The sequence below is a fragment of the Lipotes vexillifer genome, unplaced genomic scaffold (genome assembly GCF_000442215.2).
Source record: "Lipotes vexillifer unplaced genomic scaffold, Lipotes_vexillifer_v1.1 scaffold278, whole genome shotgun sequence".
Taxonomy (NCBI): Eukaryota; Metazoa; Chordata; class Mammalia; order Artiodactyla; family Lipotidae; genus Lipotes; species Lipotes vexillifer.
The window spans coordinates 5,031,557-5,037,824 of NW_006769677.1; the positions used below are offsets into that span (position 1 = coordinate 5,031,557).

Consider the following 6,268-nt stretch of genomic DNA (forward strand, 5'->3'; position numbering starts at 1 on the left):
ATGGCTCTTCCTTCAGAAGGGGACATAACTCACACCCTCACCTTCTTTAAGTCTCTGTCAATGTCATCTTCTCAATGTGACCCATCCAGACCACTCAATTTAATGCTGCGACCACCACACTCCAACCTCCCTGTATATTTCCTTCACCTCCAGTCTCCCTTATCATGCTTGATGTTTTTTTCTGCAGTACATACCATCTTCTAATATACTTTACTAACCTACTACATGTGCTATTTTTGTCAGTATCTCCCCCACTAGAATGCATGCTCCCTGACAATAGGATTCTTTGTTTTATTAATTGATTTCATCAAGTGCCTAGAATAGCACCTGACACATAGTGGACACGCACTGAATATTGCTGAATGAATGATACAGAGTTGTAGGAACTCAGCAGGCACTCAGGTATATATATTAAATATATATATAATATACATCTATACACACATATGTATGTATTTTTATATATACGTATGCACACACACATATGTTAATTTTAGTTCAAGACGATGTTCTAACTCTTAGATTAGTCTTTAAAAATTCATGCTACAACCCACATTTCCTTTTTGGTATCATACAATGCAAACAATTTGTTTTTATTTATTTACACACTGTTCTGTTCTAAAAAGATTTTAAGGAGGTATATAAGCATATATAACATATAAGAAAACAAACCAGAAGTGGTAGGAAAAGATAAAAACAAGGCCAAATGTGAATGAGGTCAATAAAAAAGTACATATACTTTAGATATCTATACTCTTGCTACAAAGGCACAACACAAATGTGGTTCTATATCTTCCAGCAGCTAAAGCAGTCACAGTTCCCAACAGATACTAACAAAGATAGAAATGAAGCAAGTTCTTGAGAGAAATGCACTTTTTTCCAATAATAAGACTGAAATTTCCTTCAAAGTCCTTACAAAGAAGACACTATGTGAAATGATGCTCAACAGCATTATCAGTGGCAACTTCATTCTTCTAATTGCTCAAACCAAAAAACTTAGAATCATCCTTGACTTCTTTGTCTCTCCTAAGCAACCTTCAAAAATTCCTGTTAGTTCTATCTTCAAAATATATCCAGAACCCAGCCACCTCTCACCACCTTTACCCACTACTCCCCTGGTCTAGACCACCATCACGTTATCTGGATTATTGCAATGGCCTCCTATCATGTCTCCCTGCTTTAGTCCTTGACCAATGTAGTTTATTCTCAACATAGGAGCCAGAATGGTCCTTTAAAAAGCTGAATCAGATCATGTCACCCTTTGCTCAAAACCTTCCAGTGGATGACCAAATCAGAGTAAAAACCTAAGTCCTTAGAGTTGTCTACAAGACCCTACATAATCTAGTCCAATACCTCTGACCTCATCTCCTACCACTCTCCTGCTTGCTCAGCACTCCAGGAACTCTGGCTTCCTTGACATTCCTTGAACACATCAGCCATGTTCCTGCTTTAACATCTGTATTTGCTGTCCCTCTGCCTGCTATGTTCTCCACTGGATATCCACATAATTTACTTCCTCACCTGTTTCACACCCTTGTTCAAACATAACCTTCATATTATTGCAGATGATACGATTATTTACATAGAACATATTAAAAAAAACCCTACAAATTATGAGACTAATAGAGTTTAGCAGGTTGGCTGCATATAAGATTAAAATATGAAAGTGAGTTTCATTTTTAATATATTAGCAGCAAAAAGCCTAAAAAACAAAATTATATAAAATACTTTACTTACAATGATCTCAGAGAATATCAGACACCCAGGAATAAATCTAATAAAACATATGTAAAAATTCTATGGAGAATATCATAAAAGATATATTAAAAGCTGTTTATAAAAGAACCTAAATTCATGGAAAAATATATCATGTTCATGGCTAGAAACAACTGATATTATAAATAAGTAAATTCTCTCCAGATTAATTCAATGTAATTCCAATTTTATAAACCTCACCGAAATTTCATAGAATTTAATAAGATGATTCTAAAAGTTACATGAAAAGGTAAAGAGCCGAGAATAGTCAAAGCACTGTTAAGAAAGAGAGCAGGGAGAGAAGACTTACCTCACCAAATATTAGGACCTATCATGCAGCTATAATAATTAAAGACAGTGTGCTATTGGTACAAGGATAGATGAGTGACTGACAGAACAGAAGAGACCCAAGAAACAGCCTCATACGCAAATGAAAGTGTGGTATATGACAGATGTGACATGTCAGATTAGTGAGAAGTTAACAGACTGAGCTGGAAAAAAGTGGTTATCTCTACGGAAAAAGTTGAAATTGAATCTGTCTTATAATATTAAAAGTAACTCTAAGGTATATGGATGGTATAAGGAATTAAGTGTTAAAAATAATTTTTTAAACTCTAAATGGAAAATATAGGTGAATAACTTTTAGTCTTTGGGGCAAGAAATTTTCTTAACCAAAATACAAAAGCATTAGCTATAAATGATTATTAATGATTATTAATTATGAATGATTAACCAATTTGACTATATTAAAATGAAAAACTGTTGCTAATCAAAAGATATTTTCAAAAATGCAAAAACACAAATTAAAAACCAGGAATAGATATTTTGTAACACATACAACTGGAGAACATTAGTATCAAGAATACATAAATATTTTCTAAAATTCAATGGAAAAAACACAATAAATGCAACAGAAATAAGCTCAAAAGAGGTTTTCCCAAATGAAAAAATACATATAGCCAATAAACATAAGAAAAGATGTTCAACATTCACTAGCGATCAGAGAAATACAAATCAGGACCACAGAGAGATATTATTGACACCTGTTTCATTTACAAAATTAAAAAATCTGACAATACTAAATGTTGGAGAGGAAGTCAATCCACGGATCTGATGTGAATGTAAACTGGTGAAATCAGCTGGGAAAGCGCTTTGGCATCATCTATTAATATTGAACTTTCACATATCTGAGGACTCAGTAACCAAGTCTCTGGTACATGTACAAAAGGAGGTAGGTGTAAGAATATAGACAACAGTACTTTCACAATAGCAAACCCCAGGAAACAACTGAAATGCCCAGTCAAGAGAGTGGATGAATATTACCCAACAGTCAAAATGAAAGAAATACAGTGATGTGCAAAATAGGGAAGACTCTTAACAAACATATTAAGTGGAAAAATAAGCTCTTAAAATTATATACAACATGATCCCCTTTTCATAAAACAATCAAAATTCAATGTTATTTTTAAGGAATATACACATATGCAATAAAATTATATAAAAAGGACAGCAAGGAATGAACAATATAGAGTATAGACTCAGGATGATAGTTACCCTCAGGTGAGGGGAGGCAGGGAGCCAAATGGTTTCATAGATGCTTATTACATTATTTATAATAACAAACTAAATAAATGAGTAAAAGTGGCACATGCATGTACCAGTAATCAGGGTTTGCATGAGCTAAAGACAATTTTTAGTCCAATTCTAGGCACCTGAGATATAGTAAAAAATAATAACTAAAAGACAGTAACTGGTTTAATATCAGACAATATTATTTAAACTAAGACCCACTACATTGTACAATTTAGAAGGGTGATTTTATGGTATATGATTAATATCTCAATAAAGATGTTATTTTTATAAGACAAAAACTGAATATTCCTATAGCCATTAAATAAATTAAATGAGAATTTATATATATATATTCTAGTAGAAAGAGAGAGAGAGAGAGAGAGAGAGACAGAAGCGGGGGGACACAGAGAGCTATATAGTGAGTTCTATCAATATATGCAAAGAATTACTCAAATTATTCTAAGGAATTGAAAAAGAGGAAACATTTCTCACCTAATTTTATGAAGCTAGTAAAACTATTACCAAAACCAAACAAGTATAGTATAATAGGAAATGAAAATTATAGGCCAATTTCACATATAAACATAGATGCAAAAATCCTCCAAAATATCAACCAAAAAACTTTAACACACATGAGAGAATGCATTGTAACCAAATTGAGTTTATCTCACTAATTACAAGCACAGTTAACATTAGAAAATTTCTCTAGTATAACAGATAAAAAGAGAAAAACTATATGATCATTTTAGTGGTTACCAAAAAAATTTTTTTCAGTAAATTCAACTCCATTTCACTACAAAAGAAATACCAAATGCATAAACAAGGAATAGAACTTCTTATAATAGAATATAAACCAAAAACTATGATGCAGTTCATATGTAATGATGAAACATTATAAGCATTCTCCTTAAAATCAGAAATAGAAAAAGATGTCCAATATTGCTGCTTCTACTTAGCATGGTACTGCAGATCCTGTTAGCACAATATTAAAAGAAAAACAAAAAAAAATTTATAAGAATTGGGAAAGAAGAAACAGAACTGTTATTATTTGAAGATTATTCAGTAGAAAGAAAACCTAGTTCCCCTTCCACCCAGCAAGGACACAGCAAGAAACTGTCTATGAACCAGAAAGTAGGTTTTCACCAGATACTGAATCTGCTGTAACCTTGATCTTGGGCTTCCCAGCCTCCAGAACTGTGAAAAAGAAATTTCTGTTGTTTAAGCCACCCAGTCTATGGTACTTGGTTATAGCAGCTCAAACAAAGACACTATTCAATAATAAAAAAAAGAAAGACAGAAAATCTAACAGAACTTACAGATAAGTAAATAAAACTATTATTTATGATCAATTATGTTCCTATATCTATAGGACAAGTTAAAAAATGTAATTTTATAAAATATAGCATTTACATACTATAGGAATATATACAGGAAAAATACACAGTACCTAGGAAAAATTCCACAAGAGGTTTTTAAGACTTTTTTATAGAAAATTACAAAATATCATCTGAGAACATTAATCTGCCTAAATATATGGAAAAAGATATCATATCCACTGACAGGAAAACTTAACATTAAAACAATTTCATATGGCATTAAATTAATCTACAGTTTTAATGCAATTCCAATCAAAACCACAATGGTGTTTTTCTGTGGAACTTACCTGACTCTAAAATTAATATAGAAGGACAACTGTAGGAAGAACCAAAACACTACCCAAAGCAATATAGAGATTCACTGCAATCCCTATCAAATTACCAATGGCATTTTTCACAGAACTATAACAAAAAATTATAAAATTTGTATGGAAACACAAAAGACCCCGAATAGCCCAAACAATCTTGAGAAAGAAGAATGGAGCTGGAGGAATCATGCTGCCTGATTTCAGACTATACTACAAAGCTACAGTAATCAAAACAGTATGATACTGGCACAAAAACATACACAGAGATCAATGGAACAGAACAAATAGCCCAGAAATAAGCCCTCACACTTACGGTCAATTAATCAATGACAAAGAAGGCAAGAATATACAATGGAGAAAAGACAGTCTCTTCAATAAGTGGTGCTGGGAAAACTGGACAGCTACATGTAATAGAACATTCTCTAACACCATATACAAAAATAAACTCAAAATGGATTAAAGACCTAAATGTAAGACCAGATACTATGAAACTCCTAGAGGAAAACATAGACATAACACTCTTTGACATAAATTGCGGCAATATTTTTTTTGGATCCGTCTCCTAGAGTAATGGAAATAAAAACAAAAACAAACAAATGGAACCTAATTAAACTTAAAAGCTTTTGCACAGCAAAGGAAACCATAAACAAAATGAAAAGACAACCTATGGACTGGGAGAAAATATTTGCAAACAATACTACTGACAAGGGATTAATTTCCAAAATATACAAACAGCTCATACAGCTTAATATATATTAAAAAAAAACTAATCAGAAAATGGGCAGAAGACCTGAGTAGATATTTCTCCAAAGAAGACATACAGATGGCCAACAGGCACATGAAAAAATGCTCAATATCGGCAATTATTAGAGAAATGAAAATCAAAAATACAATGGGATTATCACCTCACACCAGTCAGAATAGCCATCATTAAAGAGTTTACAAATAATAAATGCTGGAGACATGGAGAAAAAGGAACCCTCCTACACTGCTGGTAGAAACGTAAATTTGTGCAGCCACTGTGGAGAACAGTATGGAGGTTCCTTAAAAAACTAAAAATTGAGTTACCATATGATCCTGCAATCCCAGTCCTGGGCACATATCTGTAGAAAACTCTAATTTGAAAAGATACACGCACCCCAATGTTCAGAGCAGTATTATTTACAATAGCGAAGACATGGAAGCAACCTAAATGTCCATCAACAGATGAATGGATAAAGAAGATGTGGTATATATATATATATATATATATATATA

At 32.5% G+C, this 6,268-nt stretch overlaps 1 protein-coding gene across 1 annotated transcript in view; it reads right to left on the bottom strand.

Annotated features, from left to right (window-relative positions):
* The window catches only part of RMDN2 (regulator of microtubule dynamics 2), a 77,819-nt gene that overhangs the window by 48,476 nt on the left and 23,075 nt on the right, over nt 1–6,268 (bottom strand). The window lies entirely within an intron of this gene.